The sequence below is a fragment of the Vulpes vulpes genome, chromosome 9 (genome assembly GCF_048418805.1).
Source record: "Vulpes vulpes isolate BD-2025 chromosome 9, VulVul3, whole genome shotgun sequence".
NCBI classification, from domain to species: domain Eukaryota; kingdom Metazoa; phylum Chordata; class Mammalia; order Carnivora; family Canidae; genus Vulpes; species Vulpes vulpes.
Window position 1 is genome coordinate 45,983,348 of NC_132788.1, and position 25,874 is coordinate 46,009,221.

General features: G+C 38.3%; 1 protein-coding gene across 2 annotated transcripts in view; it reads right to left on the minus strand.

Moving 5' to 3' along the window:
- STARD13 (StAR related lipid transfer domain containing 13) overlaps positions 1-25,464 on the minus strand; it is a 519,929-nt gene extending 494,465 nt beyond the window's left edge. The window contains exon 1 of one of the 2 annotated variants that reach the window (XM_072719982.1): positions 25,314-25,464. The gene's annotated coding sequence lies outside the window, so the exon portion shown is untranslated. The remainder of the gene's footprint in view (positions 1-25,313) is intronic. The other variant, XM_072719984.1, reaches the window with a different exon arrangement.
- Between the last annotated feature and the right edge of the window lie 410 nt (positions 25,465-25,874).

A 25,874-nucleotide genomic window follows, 5' to 3' on the forward strand; every position in this document is an offset into this window, starting at 1 on the left:
AGAGAGTTCAGAAAGTAGCTAGGGCAGTTTCTTTCGATTTATACATAAGAAAACTAAGACCTAGAGAAGGGACTTGCCTCAAATCACAGATAGTTGGTAAGAAGTTTGTGTTCTCTGTAGTCATTTTTATTTTGTTATTGGAATGAGACTCAGACCTAGTTTGACCAAACTACCTAGAATCCAGATAGCATAGATTCTAGATAATTAGCAAAATTCTAGTTAGTGTATTTTGTTTGCTTTTGGATTCCAGGCCACCTAATGCATCTGTTGCATGTATGCTACTGTGTAAAAGGGTCTTCATAGCTGCTGTTTTCTTAGTCTCAAAGGCACTTTTCTTAAGTTCATGGCTTTCTGTTTCTCATCTTTCAGGTCTAAAGTCAAATATGACCTCCTCAAGAGGCTTTTTCTGGTAGGCTTAATCATGCCTTTCCCCCACCTCAGCCAGCTACTTTCCATCACGTCATCTTGTGTATTTCCTTAGAGGCAATTAATACAATCTATAATTATTGTGTTTATAATTGACCTGTTTACTGTTTCTCTGGCTACACCACAACATAAATACCATGAAAAGGACCTCATCAGCATTTGTTCATCTTGGTATTCACAGCACTAAGTCGGGGACTGACACCTAATAGATGCAGGTTCAAAAGAAATACTGGTTGAATGAACATCTCTACTAGCCTAACCCTCCACCTCCCACCCATTCATCAATCAATCCATCCATCCATCCATCCATCCATCCATCCATCCATCCATCACTTTTCTTTGAAAGATATCAAAACACTTTAAAATACAGATGAGGGCTTGACAATTTAGGTTTCAAATGAAAAATAAATATGTAGTTGGCCTGGCGGTCAGGGTAAAGAGGTCACAAATGAAATCCATGTCTCGTTCAAATAGAAAGTGAAGCCAGTACATTCACCTGCTATGAGTGACTGACTTTAAAATAATCAGAAGCAATAAGAATTTTAAAAACCTTCCTAATTAATACAAGCAAGAATAGTCATTATGAAATACAGCTTGTCTGAAGTCTTATTTTTAGCGCAGTGGTTTTAGTTCCTTTGAAACACGTTGCCAGGAAAGTTTCATGTTCCTTTTTCTCCTATTCACAGAATTTCTTCCCTGCCACTTGAGTGCCAAATCTGGAGACTCACATAAAGTGATTGCAGCCTCAACAACCTCTGACAGGGATGCAGAATGACACTGCCTCTCTGCCATTTGCCCAGTAGGTGTTTCTTTTTTTTTTTTTTTTCCAGTAGGTGTTTCTTATTTGGCTTTACACCTGAATGTGAAATGAACAAATTAAAAAAAAATCCTTTTAATGTTGTAAGCCTTTGGGGCATTTATTTTTCACTCTTTACCCTAGAGAACCCTAAGGGTTGAATTCTTAGAGTAAACTTTGGTCTAAAGAAGAATTTAGGTAAAAATAAAATTCAGTAATGGGCATGGCAGAAATAAAATAGAAGAAGCAATGTGACAGATGGAGCAGATTATACTAAGGATAATTTTGAACTTGTTCATCTTCATAAATATTGGCTTTTGTCACAAGTTTACTGAGCAACTTTCTTTCATCCTTTTTTTTTTTTTTTAAGAAGTCAGGTATGGGAATCCCTGGGTGGCTCAGTGGTTTAGCGCCTGCCTTCAGCCCTGGGCATGATCCTGGGGTCCGGGGATCAAGTCCCACATCAGCCTCCCTGCGTGGAGCCTGCTTCTCCCCCTGCCTGTGTCTCTGCCATTCTCTCTCTCTCTCTCTCTCTCTCTCTCTCTCTCTCTGTGCCGCTCATGAATAAATAAATAAAATCTTAAAAAAAAAAGAAGTCAGGTATGTAGCAAGAAGCATAGTTTTAGACAGAGGATGCAGATCTGTTTTTCTTGATATCAGAATGTGATCTTCATCACTGACAATTTAGGGTACACACAGTGGTCTCATTATTGTTTCAAACCATTCCCCAACACACTTTCTTTCAAAAATAAAAGTAAGTTCATGCACTAAGAGAGTGGTGAAATTTCTAGGGAAAATAAAGTTTAAGCTTTCCACAAATATCTTGATATACTAAGCTTCAATGTACCCCAAATTAGCATGACTATCATTTCAGTTTGCATGGGATAGTTCCACGTCATGCCTCTAATCCAAGCATAATAATTATTTGCACCTCCTTTCACTCTCAAAAGTATCTGGCTTAGACAATAAATTATATGATATGATTACCCTAACCACAGTCATTAAACTTTGAGAACCTTTAGTAAAGAAGCATTCTAATCTCTTTCCCTGAAGCCTAATATCATGTCTGGTACAGGTTTAAGAGGCATACAAATTCTTTGCATTGGTCTCATTTAGAGGTGGGTTCCAGTTCCCTTTTACTTGAATCTTGGCTGATCCCTGACGACTTTGGACATTAAAATATGTTGGAAGTCATTCAATGTCCATTTCAAGACTATCTTTTACCCTCTCTCTGGATTCCTAAATCAGTCTTAAGAACTCATTCTACTCTGCTAAAAAAAGAGTGGGAAAAGGGCTCTGCTGAGCTCACCTTCACTTACTTCACCAACTAGGGCATCAAGCATATGGGTGAAGCCATCCTGGACCCTCTAGAGCAGATCAACCAGCAGCTGATAAAAACAAATGACTTGGTGTCACTTGTTGAACATAATAATTGTTCAGCTGAGTGCTGCCTAAATTCCTGACTCACAAAATTATGAGACATAATAAAATGACTATTTGTTTTAAGCTACCAAATATTTGTATATGACAATGAAAAATCAAAACAATAACCGTCTATAAATATTTCTAGACTTGAATTGACCAAAATGCTCCAAATGTGGGCATCTGGGGCTCTGCTGTTGATATTAGCCCTCTTCAACTCCAGCTTCACATAATTAAGATTCATACAAGATAAAAATAAGAGACAAGGATTTCAATAATTTAACTTAATTTTTTTGTGTCAAGTTAATATTTGGGTGAAGACTAATTTAAGCAATAATTTAATAATTGTATATGTGATAAGATCACATTTCTATTATGGATGCTGATAAGCCATAATCTCTAGATTTCTAAACAATAATTGTCGTTAAAAGTCATCCTGGAGTCATACCATACTCTGTTAACAATTTTCTCCTTATATGTGTACTGAAAGTAAAACTAATAACAGTTTCATGGTTCACTGGATATAAAAACACATGGATTCCCAAACTATTCATCTTCAAAGCCAACTTAATGGGGCAAAAAAAATTTTACATTAGTAGCATACAATTTAGACTCAGTTACACTTGCTTTCTAATTCCAGTAAACCACTTATTCCGATGATCTTGGGCAAATTACTTCATTTCTTTGAGCTTTTTTTTTTTTCATCTGTAGACTGAGAATAGTAATAGCATCTCCAAGAGTTGTAGGGTGGGTATAATGAGACGATGGATTGGTCCAATATCTGGTATCTAGTTGTAACAGTAGCTATTTTTTAATGATAGTACCAATTATATCTTTAATTTATACCATCAAAAATAATTAAATATTTAGGAATAAATTCAACAAAAGTTGTGTATGACATGTATACTGCAAACAGAAAACATCACTGAAAGAAATTAAAGAAGTCAATAGACCTCTCTTGTTCATGGACTGGAAGACTTAACACTGTTAAGATGGTAATACTCCTCAAATTAATTCACAGACTTCTAACAAAATTCAAATTGCCTATTTTACAGAAATTGTCAAGCTGATTTTAAAATTCATAGGGAAATGCAAGTGAATAGCTAGAATAGTCTTGAGGAAGAAGAACAAACTTACAGTACTCAAATTTACTAATTTTAAAAATTATTACAAACCTACAATAATCAAAACAATGTGCTAATAGCATAATGATTGGCATACAGATCAATAGAATTAACTAGGTCAAAAAATGAGCCCATATATCCATGGTCAACTGATTTTTCAACTGGGGTACCAGGACCATTCAGTGGCAGAAAGAATATTCTTTCCAATAAATGGTGCAAGGACAACTGGATATCCACAAGCAAAAGAATAAAGTTAGAACCTACCTTATACCATAATTGGAAATTAACTCAAAATGAGTCAAATATCTAGATGTAGGAGCAACAATTATAAAACTCTTGGGGAAAATTGTATCCTCAGAATAGGCAATGGATCCTTAGGTATAACACCAGAAGCACAGGCAGCAAACAAAAAAGACTGGACTTCATCTAAATTAAAAATCTTTGTGCTGCCAAGGGCACTATCAAGAAAATGAAAAGATAAATCACAAATTTGGGGGAATATTTGCAAATCACATATTTGTTAAGGGATTAGCATTCAGAATATGCGAAAAACATTTAAAACTCAGCAATTAAAGGGTAGATGACCCAAATTTAAAATGGGCAAGGCATTTGTGTTTTTTTTTAAAGATTTTATTTATTTATTCATGATAGACATAGAGAGTGGGGGGTAGGGGCACAGAGACACAGGCAGAGGGAGAAGCAGGCTCCATGCAGGGAGCGGGACGCGGGACTTGATCCTGGGACTCCAGGATCACGCCCTGGGCCAAAGGCAGGCGCTAAACCGCTGAGCCACCCAGGGATCCCTGGCAAGGCAATAGGCATTCCTCCAAAGAAGATATACAACTGCCCAACATGCATATCAAAAGATGTTCAACCTCCTAAGTCATTAGGGAAATGCAAATCAAGACTTCTCCCTATAAGATACCACTCCTCATTCACTAAGATGACTATAGTAAAAAGGACGGAGTAAGTAAAAAGTTACAAGTAAAAAGTAAAAAGTTAGTAAAAAGGACGGAGTTATAGTAAAAAGTAACAAGTGTTGGCCAGGATGTGGAGAAATTGGATCCCACATCCATTGCTGGTGGGTTAGTAAAATGGTACAGCCACTTTGGAAAAATAGTTTGGCAGAGTTATCTTATGATCCAAAAATTTCATTCTTAAGTGTAAAAACAAGAGAAAAGAAAACATATACCCATGCAAAAATGTGTACACCAAAGTTCATTATTGTCAAAAAAGTAGAGATTATCTAAATGTTCATTAGTTGATGAATTCATAAACAAAATGTGATATATTTATACAATGGAATTATTATCCAGTGCTTAAAAAAGAATGAAATATTGTTAAATACTACTACATGGATGAACCTTGATATTATGCTGCTTTAAGCCAGACACAAAAGCCTACATATTGTATGATTCCATTTATATGAAATGTCCAGAATAGACGAATCCATAGACACAGAGAATAGCTGACTGGTTGCCAGGGGCTAGGGAAGGGGAGAATGGAGGATATCTGCTAATGGGAATGGGGTTTCTTTTCGGGGTGATGGAAATGTTCTGGAACTAGCAGTGATGATTTAGCAATGTCATATATAATCTAAAATCACAGAATTGTACACTTTAAAAGGGTGATTTTTTATGGTATGCAAATTGTATCTTAAAATGCAATAGAGTAAGGTAGAAAGTTGAAATATAATTTGCTGAAAATTAATATAGGTAAATTTCTGTGAACTATCCTGCTTGTGGTGCAAAAGCCATTAGGTTAATTCATGATTTTACCTTGGTTAGTCAGAAGTGAAAGTTTTGGAAATACTTCTACCTGGATTTTGCATAGTGCTAAGTCTTCTGCAGCTGACTGAAGGGAAGGAGACTTTGATCGAAAGAATATTACTCCGGAGTCAGACTTTGTGGCTTCTTGTCCTACTTGCCAATACCCATCCTGTGGTCCTTGACAAGCCACTTCTCACTTGAGCCAGACTCATTTCTCTCTTTGCAAAAGGGACTGCTTGCCCTGTCTCTAGCCCATGGGAGCAATGCTGAGAATGAGGATACACAAAATAACTGCATGGCATTTTATAGTTCTGAATGCCTTAGAAATACAAGCTAATAATAGAAATCCTTCTTTCTTATAATTAACTTTAATGGGGCATGCACACCTAATCCCTAATGTCTTTCTAAATTCAGATACAATTATTAGGGAGAGGTTAATTCAAATTTAAATGTTATTCTATAGTAGATAAACAACAATAATAAACTTTCCTTTTGAATTGCATGAACTAAAATTCTGGCAAAGTATTATACAACTAAAATCAGACCTGCAACAGTGGATAATTCCTTCAGAGAAGAAATATATTTATTGGCAAGAATTGATGGCATTTTTCCATAACAATTTTAATACATCAATCCGGAAGGCTAATATATAGTGGTCAACAATTAATGACATGTGAGTCTATACTAAATGAAGACTTTGCAATTTGCAAATAAATCACTGTTTTGCTCTCAGATGAAGATATCCTTGTCTCCCAGCCCATTCCAACCCTAATCTCCCCAGGTGGGGGTAATCCTCGTGTGTGTGTGTGTGTGTGTGTGTGTGTGTGTGTGAGTGTGTGTGTGTGTGTGTGAGTGTGTGTGTGTGTGTGTGTGTGTGTACCTGAGACCCTTTATTTCATCTATTTATATTTACCTTTTTTTTTTTTTCTTATTGCTACATGCAAACCCTTGGGCAGCATGGGTTGTGGGTTTTTTCATCTCTAATTCCCCAGAATTCCATAGAGTGATGGGCACACAAGAGATGTTTAATGAATAAGTAAATGAATGAATTAACAAATATAAATTGCTTGTAAATTTCCATATGAACACAAGCATTGCAAGCAGCCAGAAAGATGTTCCGGAGTTTGTTCCCAGACTGCTGAGTGGTAGCATTCAGGTAGGTTTGAAGTCTCTAAGGAAATGCTGGTGTGGACCCCACTGGGAGACTTGCAATAATATGCTTAAAAATAAGAAACATTTGAAGCAGAGGTTCTTAGTATGGAAAAATTTAAGCAAGTTAGTTAGTGATGCCATTCACTCTTGGTTCCATGCCAGCCACACTCTGGCTTTGCCTTGCTCTTCTCTCACCACTCTATTTACATTTGCAGCATCTTATCCCACTTCCTACCCTCACTTTGCTGCTTTATTTTTCTCCATAGCAATTATCACTACATATTCTAAGTATTTGTTTATTGCCTGTCTCCCCTCTTGCCTTAACCAGAATCTAAATTCTGATTTTATATAGTCTGTTTTTTCCCTTGCTCTATATTTCATACTAGAAATAGTCCCAGCTGCTCAATAAATATTTGGAAGGAAAGGAAGGAAGGAAGGAAGGAAAAGGGAAGGAGGAAATGAAGGAATGAGAGGAAAAAGGAGAAATGGAAGAAAAAAAGAGTATCAGTCTAAAATGTATCTTGTGAGCTTTTTAGAACTTTTAATTATCCTCAGGATAATTTAGATGCTTGTGGAAACCCATACTCTCAAGGGGTTGCAATGTGAAGACAATGGCCAGGACTTTAAATCCTGGTTCTTTTAATTTTTTTTTTTTATGATAGTCACACACAGAGAGAGAGAGAGAGAGAGGCAGAGACACAGGCAGAGGGAGAAGCAGGCTCCATGCACCGGGAGCCCGACGTGGGATTCAATCCAGGGTCTCCCGGATCGCGCCCTGGGCCAAAGGCAGGCGCCAAACCGCTGCGCCACCCAGGGATCCCAATCTTGGTTCTTTTAGACCAGAGACCCCTGGGGCTCACCTGAGAAGGGCAGGTGTGCCTAGACCAACCCTGTATTGGTCCTGTTGTCCCAAGAACTTTTCTAGAGCCCTCAGAACCCTGTAGCTCTCCAGTGAAGGTCTTGGGTGTAAACATGTTAAGACATGTTCACACTCTGGAGTGATAGCAATTATAAGATCTATTTAGCTAAAAAAAATATATATGTTTAACATATGATTCCACTATCCCTGCACATCTGCTCACTCATTCCACAAATATTTATTGAGTGCCTACTAAAAGTCCAGCCCTATGCCAGGTACTATGTATTGGATGCTGAAGAAGTCACCACACACCTCCCAGGATTAGCAGGAAAAGGACACAGCAGGATTAGTAAAACACATGTTAAATTACTGGAAGCCCCAGAAGTATCAAAACATATAGCAGAGGCTCTGAAATTACAAATTTAAAGTTCAACATGTACATGATATGCAGATATTCAAAACATTTCCCTGACTTACCTAGGGGGGTAATTTTGGGGAAAATTAAGCAGTTATTTAACTTATTCTTACAATATAGGTATGTAAACTTCCTTTAGAATCCTTTAATTTGCCTTGAAAGGCAAATTTAGACATAAATTGCCTCTTCTCTTTATATATTCAAACATACCATAATATTTTGATGTAAGTAGCTGAGCCCACCCTTTTACATAAGCCCAATATGATGTGAAGGCTTTCTCCAACCTACCTATACTATTACTCCCGTAAACCTACTATCACTTATTTTTTTCTTTTAAGGTTTTATTTATTTGAGAGAGAGACAGTGTGTGTGTGCACGTGCCTGCACATGAGCGGGGGAGAGAGGCAGAGGGAGGAGCAGACTCCCCGCTCAGCAAGGAGCCTGATGCAGGGCTCATCCCAGGACTCCAGGATCATGACCTGAGCAGAAGATTGATGCTTCACCAGCTGAGCCACCCAGGTGCTCACTATTACTTCTAATTACTGTATTTTTTTCTGTAAAAAAAAAAATATATATATATATATAATCTATTTTTATGTGGTAAAATATTAAAAAATAAAATTTACCTTTTTGACCATTTTTTAGCATACAGGTCAGTGGCATTAAGTACATTCACATTGTTGTGTAACTGTCACCACCATCCATCCACAGAACTTTTTCGTCTTCCCAAACTGAAACTTTGTCCCCTCTAAACAGTAACTTCTCATTCCCTCCTCCCCCAGTCCCAGAAAATCACTGTTCTGCTTTCCATCTCTATGAATTTGACTTCTCTAGGTACCTTAATATAAGTGGAGTCACACAATGTTTATCCTTTTGCTAAGTGGCTTATTCTACTTATAACATCTTCAAGTTTCATTTTGTTGTAGCCTATGTCAGGATTTCCTCCCTTTCTAAGGCCACATTATGTTTAGTTGCATGTCTACCGTATTTTGTGCATCCATTCATCAGTTGATGGGCATTTGAATTGTTTCCACCCTTTGGTATTATGAGTCACATGGCTATGAACAGAAATGTACAGATAGGATTATTACGTAGCACTTTTAACTTTGTAAAGTACTCTTATGTCTACAATTCATAAACCCTGTGGAAAATAGATAGTACTTTCCCCTTCTGGCACAGAAGAAATCCAAATTATTGATGTTAAGCCACAGGGACAGTTTCTGCCTCTTAGCCTGAAGTGTCTTTTCCTCAACATAATTTTTCTTCTTCACACCAGTGATTTTTCACCAGCTGAAGACACCAGAGATGTAAAAATATCCTCATTGAGATGCAATTGGAGAGCAGATCAAAAGTCTTATTTTACTTGGGCATGCTAAAAGAAATCAGCAGGCCCAAAGTTTGGGGGGAAATCAATTTTTAAAATGTTATCTTTCAGGCATCAGATGCAACTGTTGTATCTCTAGCACAATGACATTCTGGGCTAACTAATCCAGACTTGGTGTCCCTCTTACCCCCTGACCCCACTCCAACTATACCATTGCTGATAAATTCAAACTTTGCATATGCTATAAGCTGGGAAACCAGACTATTGCCCAAACAACATATTTAAATCTTGATTACTCACAGGCTTAAATCACACCTGATATGATTTCACATTCTGTTCTTGGATAACCATCCTCATTAAATTCCAGAGATGCCAATGCTCTGTTTGAACAGAGCTTTTAAAAAGTTGAGAGGTCCTCTGAGGACCTTTGAGGGAGGAGAGTAGAGGCTAGGTATGTGGGCAGGGCAGGGTCAGCAATGGTGTATGCACAGTGAAGTTCTTCCCAGTGAGGCTCCTGCCCAGGTAGAACCAGGATTTTTCTTGTTGCTGATTCATATTTGTACAGTTTTTTTCTTTGCTAAATTTATATGTTTCTTTATGTCAATAAAATTAAGCCAGATTTTCTTTTTCAAAATGGCACTATTATTTAAGCTAGTTCTTATAGTTTTTCACTGTCTAAAAAGAGATTTTTGACAATTAAAATTTCTCTAATTGTTAAAATCTCTCTAATTGTTAAAATCTCTCTGATTAGAATAATCCTATGTCAGTGGGAGCCATCCTGAATCCTATGGTTTCCCTGGCTGTCTAAGTTCTACCTTCATTTGCTGGTCCTGATCAGGCCTACATCCTTGTGATGTGCACTTGTCTTTCTTTGATGGTAACACCTGCTGGTGGTTCTCACTGCTGTGTCAGGGAGGTAGGACACTAAATAAGTATTTGATTTGTGCTGTTAGTTCCTCAATGGTGCTGCTTGAGGGTAGTTAAATTTAGCAAATAAAAATATATCCAGTTAAAACTGAATTCCAGAAAAACAACAAATAACTTTTTAGAAGTATGTTCCATGCCATATTTGGGACATACTTATACTAGAAGTTTATTTGATGTTTACCTGAAGTTAAAATTTTGACTGGGTGCCTTGTATTTTATCTGACAACTTTATTTTTTAGATTTCTCAAGGAAGACTGCTCAAAGAGCCAGAGCTCATAGTGTCACAATAAAAACAGAATCAACTGCTCCTAAATACAGAAAGCAAGTTCAAATGCCAGTAAGAATAATGGGGTCTGAGCCTAGTGATTTGGAATCACCTAAGCCAGATACCAAATCACAATGTTGGTTTACAAGAAAAGAGATATGAAGGATTTGCCTCTCAACTTCTGGTTCTCTTTTAGAAACAAATACTGATAAAGTCCGCCTTCCCAAATGATTGACCTGAAAAGCAGGGTTTGTAAAGTTGGTCAATGGAAGAGGAAGTTAGAAGGTAAGGCAAGCTCTGACATTTACTGAATGTTGTTAGTCCTGAAAATTTGGGGGTAGGTAGGGACTCTACTAGGGAGTATATGTCTGTGTGATGGGAAGGGTAGGAGAGAAGAGCAATATGACCTCCCAGAAAGAAAAATAAATCTGATTAAATTCTAATATACATTCAGGCTCACAAATATATCATCATTTATTTCTTTTTTTTTTAAATTTATTTATTTATTTATTTATGATAGTCACACACAGAGAGAGAGAGAGAGAGAGAGAGAGAGAGGCAGAGACACAGGCAGAGGGAGAAGCAGGCTCCATGCACTGGGAGCCCGATGTGGGATTCGATCCCAGGTCTCCAGGATCATGCCCTGGGCCAAAGACAGGCGCTAAACTGCTGCGCCACCCAGGGATCCCTATCATCATTTATTTCTTGCCCAGGCCCCAAAACTATTTACCAGAGAGCCCTGATCAGTTTGAAGTTCTACATGTTAACTTGATTATATGTAGAAACTCTATTGCATGTGTATGAAATGAAGTCAAATTTTGCTTTGTTTTGAAAACTTTGTAATTGAAAGACTACCAGAGATGTAAAAATACTGTTTGAAAGCATTAATACTCTTCTTAAACAGACTTGACCAGAAGAGGTAGGAAATCCAATTAGTGTGTGGCTGGTCAAGGGTACAGGATAACCTTGATTTGCTCTCTGGCAAATCACAGGCCTTTGTTTGACCTTTATATTTCTCCCCATTTTCCTAAGCTGATAAACCACGTGTTTGTTAACGTACTTCAGTGTGGCCTTGGGTGGGTTAAGCCTCTATTAAGGATATTAAAAAAAAAAAGATAGAATGACTGTTCTTGAGGTCCTTTCAATTCAGTTTTACTGAGAAAACCCTCACTCTCTGTACCAGATGCGGCCTCCATGCTTTCAGCTGCTTTCTTGAAAAACAACAAATCTGTAGAAATAGTGGGCACATCATGCTCTATTATACTTCCTTCAAAGTTGCCTCAGAAGAGATCACAAAGGGGTAAAAATAAATTCTAAAGCTCATACTCATTAATTTGAAAACTGCCACAATCCCATCATGGATAAGGAGACAAAGTTTTCCCAAAAAGGAAATAGAAAAAGCTGATAAATGTATGAGAGAAAAATTGGTCTCAATAGCAGCAAAAAAAAAATAATACTACAGGTTAAAATGAGACACTGTTTTCTCCATAAACTTGGCAAGGTTTTGAGAACACATCAAATTCAGGGTCAATGAGAGTGTGATGAGGTGTTTATTACCTTCTGCTGCTGATAGTAGTTTGAATTAAAGTACCTTTTCTAGAAAATAGCTTTCTAATATCAAACAATATTGTTTTCAATGATAGAAATCTTAGACCTATTCTTAGTAAAGGGTCCAAGATAGTGTATGAACAAAATATTGAGGCAGCATTTTAAAAAATACAAATTCCATAAACTAAGTAAAGGTTTAGTTGCTCGGAGATAGTTTATTATATTTTATATGTGCAAAAGAGAAAGTATTATGCATCGAATATTTGTCATCAATTTTTTACTATGAATTTTTAAAACATGGGGAAATGCCTTAGTCATATATTGAATTAACAAAGAGGAATGCAAACTATATAGACTTTGGGATCAATTATTTCAAAATAGTAAACATGAAACTGCAAAGAAATACACAAAATGTTAACAGTGGTTATTCTTAGGGGAGTATGATTCTAGGTGATTTCTTTCTTTCTAGAGTGATTTTTACTCTTTTCTATATTGCCCACATGTTCTACAGCAGTCAGAAAAAATATACATACAAGTGGTCAGCTGAATACCCAGAGCATGGTTTTAAGAATAGAGACTATGAAAATATTGTTTACTCATTTATTCTTCACATCTACTATCTGTGTAACTCTGGGGTAAATCACTTAATTTGTGAAAGCATGAATTTTCTCACCTATAAAATGGGGACAATATTGCACTAACTTCCTCCTAGGTTTGTTATAATCACCTGAAAAGATGAATATAAAGAATGCCTTCATATGACTTCTTCTAAGTCAAAAAATACTTAAAAATCTAAAAGATGAGTTGCAGTTGATCTTATGACATATTTCTATGTGGTGACTACCAGGTACAAGGGTATAGTCTGCGGCTGTGCAACATAAATAAAGCACATGGATTAAATGAGGACCAAACTCTTAACTCCCTGGGAGCCTGTTCCAGGGCCTTCCTTTGCATAGGTTCCTGCCCTAGTGCTGGTGAGCTAGGGAGGCCATTGTCTTAAGGGATGGGGGGGGAATAAAATGGGGTTGGTAATGTGGGACTTTGAAAGTCAGGCTTTACAAATTTGACCTGGACTGATTAGGATAGAGCTATGGTGTGTTGTTTCATTTGCTTTGGGCTTCAGTGTCACCAAAGGCAGCTGGTTTGGGGACATTAGCCTAAGAGGGGCCTGTTTGCTGGATGGACTTAAGGGTCAGGTGAGCAGAGGGAGGAACTTAGCTAGGTCAGAGTTTTGGCAGTTCTGGAAGAGAACATGATATGTCTGGACAAGGCTTTGGTGGGAGGAAATGTGTAACTGTCAGAGAGATTGCTCAAGGAAAGAACTGTGATAGATAAAACACAGAGAACAAAGGGGAAGGAAGACTCAAAGATATTACTGATACGTTTCCTCCAAGAGACTGAGGCACGGCTGTATTTCTTAGCAATCCCTCCTAGGAGACAGAACGTGACAATGGCCAGGTTGTATGTGACAAAAGAGGTCTGATGCACCTTCTCTGCAGCAACCAGTGCAGGAAGCCAACCAGAGCCTCTGCAGCAATGGCCCAGAGCAGTTGGGACTTAGCCAGTGACTGTCAGCTTCCCAATTTTTAATACTTGCTTTCAACTCAGGACTAATCAGCCAAAAATGCTCCTCTAAGCAATCATATAGGAAGGTCCACTTCTAGCTAGCCCTCCTCCAGCCTCAGCATGCCAAAAACCTGCAATGGGGTCATACCCTGAGACTTCTCTTTTTTTCCCTGTAAGCTTCCCAACTCCTCTGCTTGCCTTTGAATCTCTGCCAAATGCATGTGATTGGTGGCTGATTCTCCTGCTATAGTAAATGTCGAATAAATTACTTCCATTTTTTCTCATTTGGGTGGTCTTCATTTATTTCCACATTCCATATCAGCCTTTACTCTTCCTAATAGCAATATCTAGGAAGGCAATTTGTTGAAATTGAGGGAAGGCATCGCTAGGAATCACTTCTAGCCCCCAAGCTGACTCTGTAACTTTGGGCCCTCTCTTAACCTTTGGAACACCTGTCTCCTGAATCTTTAAAATGAAGCTTGTCTATCATGAGGTAGTGAAATTCTGGTCCTCAAAAAGATCTAGCCTGTCACCATAGAGAGGAAGTCCAACTGATCTTTACTATCTACAAATATATTCCTTGCTCATAATTTCTGAACAGGGAGAGAGAGAGAGAAAGAGAAGGAGAGAGAGAGAGAGAGAGAGAAGTGGGAAAGGAAGAGGGAGAAGGGAGAACAGGAAGGAGGAAGGCAGATGGGCTCTCTCAGATCCGATCTAGTTTATCGTTTCACCAAAAGGGAAATGAGAGGCTCTTGATTCCAAACTCCTTTGAATGAGGAGGTCAGCTTCTTTGTACTTGCCTAAGCCTGATGCTGCAGCAACTGTTCTTCCTCCATGACAAAGTCTCACCTCACCCCTCTGATGAGAGCTGGACAGCTTGTAACAGGAAAGGAAGTGTCCAAGTGTTACCTCTACAGTAGGAATGGGAGCTGGGTTATATGAACACTGGTGGCTGTCCCCAGTCCCTTCAGAGATAAAATACAGAAATTTCTTTGACATAAGAAATCACAAGTCCTTTACAGTCAACACTCAGGATCTGAAAGGAAAAGTGCTGAGGAGGCACTAATTTTTCAATGCCATTATTTCTATTCTACTGCCCCTTCCACTCAGTGAAACTACCCATGGAGGCTTTTTACATTCTACCTATTTCCTCTTTGTGGCCCATGTCACACATCACACTACACTAAGTAAGGATTTAGTAGCAGACACATTCAAGGAGTTTTTACTATTGTTGAATTTTTGGTGTCACAGAGAGAAAGAACAAAACACTAAGAGTTCCATATAATAGCACATATCGTTTGAGGTTTCCTTCTGAGAATTATGGAACTATGTTGATTTTGCATTGGATGAAAATTCCTTTTAAGGCATTTCTAGCTTGCTGCATCTGATGGACTTAACAGTGTTGTCTCTCACTGCGAAGAAATCCAAGACTTGGCTTCAGTGCTGGGGCTCTCTCTTGTTCTTACCACTGCTTGGAGCAAGTCCATTGCCCACTTTGAACCTCAGGTACCACACTTAAAGTCAGCTTTCTCCTCTTGGCCAAAAAAATAACATGAAACTATGCAAAAGACTGTTTATAAACTATCTTGTTAATGTCTGAATGATGAAAATAAAGGACGGCCAGAGGGGGTGGGTCCCTGTTATTGATCCAACTTGTTTCAAGGTCAAGTGCCAATCAGGAAATCATCCAGTAATACAATCCAGGCAACTCAGAGGCCTGCTTCTTACTGAAGTAATTTCTTCATTGTGTTTTATTTAATACTCCTTGTTGGATGGGGCTTAGAACAAGAGAATGCCTAAACCTCTGGACATTTTATGCAATTTATGAAAAGTCTTCAAAGTAGTAACCCTGAGGCATTTTTCAAGGAGTGTATGATCCCCCCCCCCTCAAAAAAGTCAAGAATTGGGGGATCCCTGGGTGGCTCAGTCGTTTAGCGCCGCCTTCGGCCCAGGGCATGGTCCTGGAGACCTGGGATCAGTCCCACATCAGGCTCTCTGCAGGGAGCCTGCTTCTCCCTCTGCCTGTGTCTCTACTGCTCTCTCTGTGTCTCTCATGAATAAATAAATAAAATCTTTTAAAAAAAGAAAACAATATTTTTTCTACCAACTCCCTTCTCCTGCCAGTTTCTTAGTACTGGCTAATTTTGACAGAAAGACAATGCCTTACAGAATCATTTCAAACAATGGAGTAATTACTACCTCAAATATTTTTTTCTCTTACGGAAGAAAGTGCTTCTTTATTTTGGCTCTCCTTTTTTTGTTTCAATAATAAGGCTAAGTAATGTTTAACCAACTAGAAGCTTGCTGGCTTTCAGAGGCAGCCATTGAGAAAGGACTGATCTGAAATAAGAGAAGAAGGAACCATTAGACTAAAAATAAAATGCATTCCAAGCTTTGACTCTCTCCAGGGTTCTCTAGAGTGTCATAACTTATGGTTAATGAGAGTCCCAAGGGAAAAGGTCATAAGTCAGTGTCACTCTGCTGGGTCAGTGCAAGTCATTGAGCTAAATGTGTCAGTATATTTTGCCCTTGACCACAGGGACCTGGAATAAATCAAGGCATAAAATAACCTGATGTGCTCCTAAAGGAAGAGAAGCTGCTGCTAAAATGAGACTGAGTCATGTGGTAAGGTGTAAACATTCCTTTAACCCCAGGACTTTTTGGCAGAATTTCTTGGAATGGCTTGCCACAGTTTCTTAACCTCTAAATGGAGGAAATCCTTCCTAATCTCTAAATGGAGGAACATTTATACATCTCCTCCACGGATCCCCGGAGAAATGGCCAAAGCTTCTGTGAAGTACTTTGTGCTGCTGTTTTAACATTACTAATACATAGATCGGGGCTTACTGTATAGAATCACACCATTTATAGGCTAGACATGATCTTAGACATCATGTTAGTATAAGAGTTACTGTGCTGAGCTAGAAAGAAGACTCCTTGGCAATATTAATAGAGCATTGTGGTTAAAAGCAGGGCGTCTGTATTCAGGTTGCTTGGATTTCCATCACTTCACCTCTCTACCTCAGTGACCTCATATGCAAAATAGGGATAATTAAAGTACAACATTCATAGGATATTTTGAAAAGTTCCTAGAGTGTCTCTCAAAGTAAGTGCTATGTAATGTTTGCTCATATAATCGAAGAATTTCACGTAATATTAATTATGTGGTTTAAAATTTGTATTAACCACAAAAGAACCTTTGTATGTTTGAAAAGTGGTAAATCACCTATATGGGAAACATTTATCTATTCAGTTCACACAGTGTTCGGTGAACATTCTTAGACCAGTTGCAGTTACTAGAAATAAATTGTCTCTCTTATAGCCTTTGTCCCAAAATTTGGGAACTAAGATTCATCTATCCATTCAGCATCTATTGAACACCTACTACGTGCCAGCCAATGCTCTAAGTATTGGAAATACAGCACGGAACATAAGAGTCAAAAGTCCCTCATCTCATGAAGGCTACAGTCTAATGTAATGAGTTAATTCTTTGGTCTGCTTTTTTCACCTGGGGTTCAGAGAATCCTCAGCTAATTGTCCAAAGGTAACAGCTAGTCCTAGATCTTGTGATCCCCTGATATATGAGAATTTTTAAAAACCTTGTTTACCATGCAGCTTAAAAAATGTCCAGAAGATGTGTTTCATTGTCAAACTAGCTAATACAGAAACAGAGCAGTCACATAAAAACGCATTGGATATTTCATATCTACATCTTGTGCTTTCCCTGGGGTCACCACACATCCCATTTTCCTGTCCTGTCACATTCATCACACAATGCCATTTCAGTTACCTCCACTTAACAAACTTCTGAAAGCTAAAGTGATGAGTGAGGACAATGGTGATGATAAAGAAAGGAGGGTTTTTACTATGGGAATGTTATTAAAGGAGAGACAACTTCATCTTAAGAAGTTTAAGCTTCCTGCTTCGTATAATTATGCTTCTGCACCTGTTGGGATAAAATGTTTCTGTGGATTTTTTCTTTTCCAGGCTTTCCAGATTGTACCCTAACATGTTCAGAAATACTTACCCTGACCTCTCAGAACTTATGAAATCAACTAAATTTATTTTCATTTTCTTGTTTATATAGAAATATATAGGAAAGTGTATAAATAGGGAGCTTTAGGGGTGTGTGTGTGTGTGTGTGTGTGTGTGTGATGCCCATTTACCTTCCCAACTATTGCATTTCTTCATTTCTAAGACATTGTTCTCTGAGATAAAGCATTAGATTTTGTATGAAGAAAGAAAAACAACATTCAATTAAACTATCATTTGCCATCAACTAAAATTCATCCAAATTTCAGAGAAGCAAAAACATGAAAAGAACTTGAGAACTCTTCATTGGTGAACAAAAATTTCATACAACCCATTACAAATTATGTTTTTAATGGATGCTGAATAATTGTTGCACTGAAACACTTTGAACCTAATTGTTTCAAATATCCATCAAAAATGGCACCTGACCGGAAAAAAGTAGAATGCTAAAACCAAGTCTGCACAAACTGAAATAGTTATAGATGAAATGATGATGTCTTGGATTCACATCACAAAAATATCTGAGGTAGGCACAGTGGGAGTACATAGATAAAACAAGATTGGCTCTGGATTGATAATTGTTCAAGTTGAATTGCAAGATACAAGAGAGCTTGGTATACTATTTTCTTAAAATTTCAGAAAAAAATGATTATATATAAAGCATTAGTAATAAAACCCCTCATGAATAGGATTGGGTCGTCTTATATGGAAGAGGTTCATTCTATGCTCATAGTAGTAGCTTCCAGATGGAGACTGTAAAGAGTATTCCCTGGGGCTGTGAGTGATGAGGTGAGTGTGAAGTATGCTAATTGCTAGTCCTTCATCTTCTATCTGAAAACCTTATATTTTGTTGAAGCTGCCTGGGTTTTACCTTTTATTACAGTGATAGTTGGCTAGTCTTTATAATTGCTTCTAGTCCTAAAGGCCACCATGCTGCTTTACATCAGTATTTGGTCATCTTCAGAGGGTATACAAGGTTGGTATAAAAGATAATTAAAAGCAGAAATAGAAATTTAAAATGTAATAAAATGTTCCAGTCACTATGGAAAGTGGCTTACCATGTATGAGTTTATCTAATTCTCATGACGACAACCCTAACTTGTTAATACTATTATGATTTTATTTTTTACCCATGAGGAAACAGACCAAGAAAATGAGTGCATTTCCCCCAAGTTGGCAAGTGGCACGGCCCAGCTCTAACCCTACACCTATGCTTTATTTTTTTTTTAAGATTTCATTTATTTATTAATGAGAGACACAGAGAGAGAGAAAGGCAGAGACATAAGCAGACTCCATGCAGGGAGCCCAATATGGGACTCGATCCCGGGGCTCCAGGATCACAGCCTGGACCAAAGGTGGCACTAAACTGCTGAGCCACCCGGGCTGCCCTACACCTATGCTTTAAACCACACTAGGTATTGCCTTCCTTCCAGGGACACCGGATTAAGAGCAATGGTAATCACAGCCTGCTGAGAATCACTTGCAAACCAGAACTAAAGAGAGCCTCAAGCCAATAATCAGCAGATACAGATGAGTGAAAAAGAGCACAGGCTCAGGAAAGCAACTCTTGTAGAAACAAATCAAAAGGAATACAGAAACCTTTCCCAAGTTGATAAACATAGTTCTAGCAGCGGGACAGGCAGAAGAGACCAGCTCATGGATGGTTTCCATTTTCTCCTGAGTCTTTAAATCATTTCAGAGTGTGCTCAAACTTTGTCAAGCCTCTCATGCCTGGGCTTAGCTGGTGTGGTACTCATCATCTCCTGGATCTAACATGGTCCTTCTAGACTTCCTCAGCTTGTTCCACTCCATCTAGAATCTTAATGCTCATTAACTGTCATGATATGAAGAGTATTTTCTTTTATGACTCTGTCCCTGCAGGGCCCTAACTGTTCAACCACACTTTGTTACAAAATCTAATCATTATTCTCAATCTTTTTTTTTTTAAGATTTTATTTTATTTATAGAGATACATACCGAAAGAGAGAGAAGCAGAGACGCAGGCAGAGGGAGAAGCAAGCTCCACTCAGGGAGCCTGACGTGGGACTCGATCCCAGGTCTCCAGGATCAAGCCCTGGGCTGAAGGCGGCACTAACCACTGAGCAACCCAGGCTGCCCCATTATTCTCCATCTTATAGAGACTCTGAAGATTTCTCCCACCCTGATAGGCTAGGTATTGCCATCTTCTCCATATTTACTACAGGTGCCTCAGAAACATTGAAATAAAGAGATCTTTTGTACTGGAAAGTATTGATTGGTCCATCATTTGGACTTTGGAATTTGAGGGTAGTTCAAGGATGACACATGTACTCAAGCAATGGAAGCGGGATGCCTAGGTGGCTCAGTGGTTGAGTGTCAACTGCCTTTGGCTCAGGGTATGATGCTGGGTCCTGGGATGGAGTCCCACATTGGGCTCCCTGCAGGGAGCTTACTTCTTCCTCTGTCTGTGTCTCTGCCTCTTTCTCTGTGTCTCTCATGAATAAATAAATAAAATCTTAAAAAATAAAAAAAAAAGAAGCAGTGGAAGTCACACAGGGGATGGCATAATGATGAGAAGCTTGTACTAGAGCTAGCACAGGGTTTGGTATAGCATTTTCCATTTGCACTCCTCCCCTATGCTTCTAGCAATGTCACCAAAAAGCACATTGCCTTCTTTGTCTTCACCATATGGAATTTACTATCAACCAAAATCCTAAAGTCTTATTTTACAAGTACATGTTCTTCCAATGAGTACTTGAGCATTTATATTGATGTCAAAGTAATCTTATACTTACCACTGTTGCATAGTCTAGGTAAATTCAGATCATTATTCCAACCTGTTAAAATCTGTTTGGATTTTGATGATGTCAACACACTAATGTATTCATTCTTTTTGGCTTTATATCCAGAAATCTGTTTAACATACATTTACCCAAGACAATGACAAAAATATTTATTAGGATAGGACTAAGAATAGAGTTTTTTATAAGCCATGAGGCTGCCCCACACACACATGGTTGCTAAGAAGCACTTTCTAAGTATGTTCATTCAACCAGTTATTAATCTGCTTAATTGCACTAACTCAGCTCATATTTCTTAATCTTGTCTCCAATTATATCACGAAGAAATTACACAATGCCCCACTGAAGTTCATGAGCATTTTGTCTGTTGCATTTCCTTGAACTATTGTTTCCTACTAATTCAGCCAGATTTACTTTGACTAAAAACAATTTGACAAAAAGCAATTTGGTCAAGAAGACAATTTTATCAAAACAATGATCTAGATAAAGAAGAATAATACCAATCAGTGTGTTTTCAAGGTTGGCCATTTTTGTGTACTACTGGGAAGAGTTGTGACCCATTTTGTACTTTACATATTTTTGTCAATATTTTGGTTTTTTCTCAATAATTTGATTTTTAAAATTTCTAATTCATTTCCCATTGTTCCTATCAAGCATTGCTTATAATGCAGACTAACTGAAATAACATAATTGTTCAGCAATTAATTAGAAGAATGCAAATTTCCAACAATGGATAGATTGTTTTTTAAAATGTGCTAAGTTTCAAATACCATATGGTAGGTAAAATATCATATATAGCCATAGGAAATACATATGGAAGGCTGTTATACACTAATGCACAATCATTGGTTGACACTATTTAGTGGAATTATCTTTAAAAATTTGTCCTGGTTTGTATTATAATCTTCTTTTTTTGTATTATAATTTTCTATAACAAGCATGTGTTGCTTAAAAAGTCTAAAGTAATACATAAATCACATTTGTAGTCAATTGTTCAATCACTCTATTTGTTTCAAGTATTTAGCTCCTTTTGTTGGATACTCATTCCCTAAACATTTCCTTAATTGTTTAAATTTTTCACAGTGTAAACAGAATAATTGTTTGAAGATGAACTCTAGAAACTATAAAAGAGCATTTAGAGAGTCTTACAGTGCTGTAAACCTGTCCCATGTTTTATCATTCATACCTGAATGTATAATGACTGAAGACACTCATTTTCACTAATTTGTTGTGTTGACCAATTTACTTTTGACCAAATTATTCTTGGCTAAATAACATGCTACCATCTACCAGGCCAGTAATACATTAGAGGAAAAGATGCAATTATCCTGATGATTCTCTTTTAAGTGAACCTATGCTGGATACTAGGGATCCACTGGCATCACATTTCGACACTCTACAAACCATTCCTTTACTAACCCATTTTAGAATCTTGCCAGTTTGAGAAAGTTTAGTATGTATAAGTTCCTTTCGAAGCTGTCTGAAGACACCAATGGGGAATAACCTCCTACTTGAAAATAAATGTTGATAAATTCAGCTAGGAGGCTGTCCAAGCACTCTCTTCTAAGTATTTTATATTGACCTATTCTCAAGGAAATTGTTCAACTTATCCATCCCCTAGTGTCTCTACAGAATGAACTCAAGAATATGATATACATTTCATATTCTCCCACCCCATAGTTTTCCCATTTTCTCTCAGCCCACCTTAACTATTATTACTATTATTTTAAAAATCAGTGTGGTTCCAGGAGCCATAATTCCTGCTTGGCCCTGCCCTTACTTCCTGGTCTATATTTATAGTTGTCTGAGAGGGAAAGTGTATAAGGAGTCACCAAAAGCTCCTGAGTTGCCAGCCAACCCTTCTTAAGCCTTCTAAATGCTGCTTCCAGGCAAATAGGTGATAGGCTGCACTTTATATGATTTTGCGTAATATACCATATTACATAAGACAAAATATTTAAATTATTTTCTATCTTCTCTGTAAAAGGACTCAGTCAGTCCTTTTTTTTTTTTTAACATGTAAAAAGTGACAGCTTTATTATTATTACTATTACTACTATGTTTAGACAGAATCTGGAGAAGCTGTGCTGGTAGATGGAGCAGGTGGATGGTGAAGAAAATCTGGGAGCCACGTCACTAAACTGGACTCCTCTTCCAGGACTCTTTGATTCGTTTAACCAAAGCATTCTGATCAAAGGCAACGGCCTCTGCACACTGATGAAGGTGATCCTGATATCGCAGGCAGAGCTGTAAAACCTGCTGAGAATCCAGTTTCTCCAATTTGGTATTTGTTGGGGAAGTCTGGCCACTCAATAGCCCTTTCAAAAGCGGCTGGAAGGTTGGAATCTCCTGGAAGGTTGGATCCTGACTCAGTCAGGATCATTAACTTTTACGTTGTTGCCTTTGCCTTCGTAGGGTTTGCTTAAAATAAAATAATCACATCTCTCAGTGTTTGTTCAATAGACTGGCATGCCCATGTAATCTCAGTGGAAACCTGTAAAATGATTGAGGGATGTGAAATCATCACAGCTAATTTCCTATTCCTTCAGGCTTTCATTCATTCAGTAATGAATGAAAAGGAAAAAGCAATAACAACAAACATAAAGGGAATGATTAGTTCTAGAGACAAATGAGACATTCTTTAAATGTGAGTTCTAGAATGGTGGTGATTTCATCAGGATTTGGTTGTTAGAACGACAGAGAATTCTTATTCCTAGCACCTATAATTCCAGTGCCTTTGTCTACCTTTTGGGAATTGCAACTATGAGGAAAAGACTCAGGGCTATCAAAGATGAAAAACCCAAGAAGCTGAGTGAATCTTTCAATGGAGAGATGTCATCTTTGATAAAAGAAATAGAGAAATCTTGAAAAAAAATTTTCTGGTCTCTGATTAGGTCATTTTTTCCCCTGAACTGCTATAGACAATATATTTCACCTCTGTTTTGGCCCATTTTCTACCCCTAACCTCCTTTTTTTTTTCCTTTTAATTTTATTAGAACAAGAAAAAGAATTACAAGAATGGCTCTGATGTACTGTCTGGTTAATGAAGCTAACACAGTGCCTAAATATTTATTCTCATGTACACGGTATTTGGATTGCAGATTTGTAGAAATGTTGTCAAGTTAAAAATAACTCTTTCTGTAAGGCAATGGCACATTGGAATGCTAATCCAAGCCCACTGCTTATCTTTCTGAGACAAGCATCCTGGGTTTCCCAGCTGTACCAAGTAAACAACCCCAGCCTCATTTCCTTAGGAATCTTCACCTTTTTTGCTTGAGCTGTTTCTAAAATGTGTGCTGAGACTAGCAGGAAACAGAGTAACAAGAGCAGGAGAAAAAGCCTAAGATAGCTACTCTTGGTTCCAGAAGACCCCGCCCCCCCCCCCCCCATTCCCTGTTGCATGCTTGGGGGGGATATTTTCTTCCCTCCAGACTAAAGGTAGCTTGGACATTCTGATCCTAGGAGTGAATGAGTACCTCGCCTAACCTGTGTGCAGCTAATCAGTAATATGGCTCAGAGGGTAGGCTCATGGAAATACCTGGAGCCAAGTGAGGCAGCTTCGTCCTAGAAGGGAGAAAGCCTGGAGAAGGGGAGATAATTGCATCTAGGCCATTCCCCCACTTCTGTTCCTTCAGACTTTAGGTGGGGTGCCCTAGCTCCTCTGGGCCTCACCTTCTCAGCCTATAAACTGAGAGGGAACCTGTATCACAGGACTGTGCCTAGGGGGCCAATAGATCAATGTCAACCACTATTTGGAGTCAGAAATACAATAGTGAGCAAGAATCTGAAGGTTTTGTGTGGATGCCCCTTTGATGCTGACAGTGAGGACACAGAAAGGGCTTTGGGGACCTTAGGGGAAGCTTGAGATCTCCACAATAACTTAGTCCGCAGAGAAGAGACAAAGTAGGAAAGCAGGAGAAACATCTGGACAAAGATTTAAGAAAAAACAAAAACAGTGTGACTATAGTGGAGGGTTTCTCCTGCATGGTCTCCAGAACACAGAAGGTTTAACATCATTTCTTCCTACAACAGAGAAATATTTTACAGTGATGCCCTCTTAGAAATAGAGTATTTACAGAGCTACAAGCATAGACTTGGAGTCTGATCAAATTTGAACAGAAACATTAAAGTTCCTGTAAATTTCTACAAAAAGACTGGATTTCATTAACATTAGACACAGAACTGTGATTGATAGATTGAACTTGCTTTACATCATTTTATATCCGACAAACCACTGGCTCTTAATTTGCATTGTAATAACTTCCAGCTTCCCAGCTTAATTTGCCACAATCACAAGGAAGTGGTCCACACACAGCCACACCTGACCCCGACAGATTCTCCAGGCCTTGCAGAGAGGTGCTAACACAACTGTGGCGATGGGTTTCTCTAATCCCTTCCCGTGCCTCAGCAAGCACCAAGCCACACTTGGGACAAAGACCCACAGATCTGGACTGACATCTGGTTGCAATTCCACTGGGCTTTTCTCTCTACAGAATTAATCCTCCACACACACCCATTTTCAAGTGGCAAAGATAATTTGATCCTGTTTCAAAGGACACTGATTCCTCAGAGCTGAGAGAAAAACCCATCCCATCCTGGACACTTCCACACAAGTTGAAAAGTACGACAAATCAACGTGACTAATTTCATTATGAAAGAATTTTTCTTCTTTAAGCGATGGCTTTGTTGTTTTCATTTGGTTTGGTTTGGTTTGGTTTGGTTTGGTTTGGTTTGGTTTTTTTAAACCAGAGCTGTATGTGCATGTTTGACAGTGAGCTGTTATTCTTAAAGGCAGCAGGAGAGGCAGCATGTTAAAGTTTCACATTAAACAACAAAGAATTTCAAGGAACATCCTCAAATTACATTCACAGTTTCAAAGTTCAAGAATTGTGGCAAAGCACTGCTTACCTTCCAATTTCAGGTCCCAGGAGGTCTTTAAGTCTAAAGCAGTACATCAAATGTGCAGGATTTATTTTCTCGCATAAAAGTCTAATCTGTCATAGCACCCAGCTCACGGGGAGGAACCAACCTCCTCTTCCCGAACACCAATGAGGGAACCAGAGGAGCACATGTGGGATGTGGCTTTCCTGAAAGCCTGTCACAGTCTGCACATGCTCTTTGTAACGGAGGTGCCAAATCAACCCTGGCGTGAGGCTCACAAAGCACCTCATTGTGAGGTCCCGGCCAAGTCTTAGGGGAAAGAAAGGATTATTAAAAACAGCTCTAGCCAATCTGTAGCCAATCTCATGCTTTTGTTGGGATGGGCCTCTCATTCATTAAAAATATAGGGAATTATTTTTCTGTTAGCTTCCTGGGGAACAAGTAAGACTTGTAACAACTCACTAATATGTTGAGATAAGAGGAAAAGCTTATCTCTTGGAACTCTGCTATGCTCCTGCCTGCTGGGAAGAGGGCTCTAAAGTTAGAGCTCCATCTCACCTCTTAGAAAAGTGTCTACTCCCTAACAAC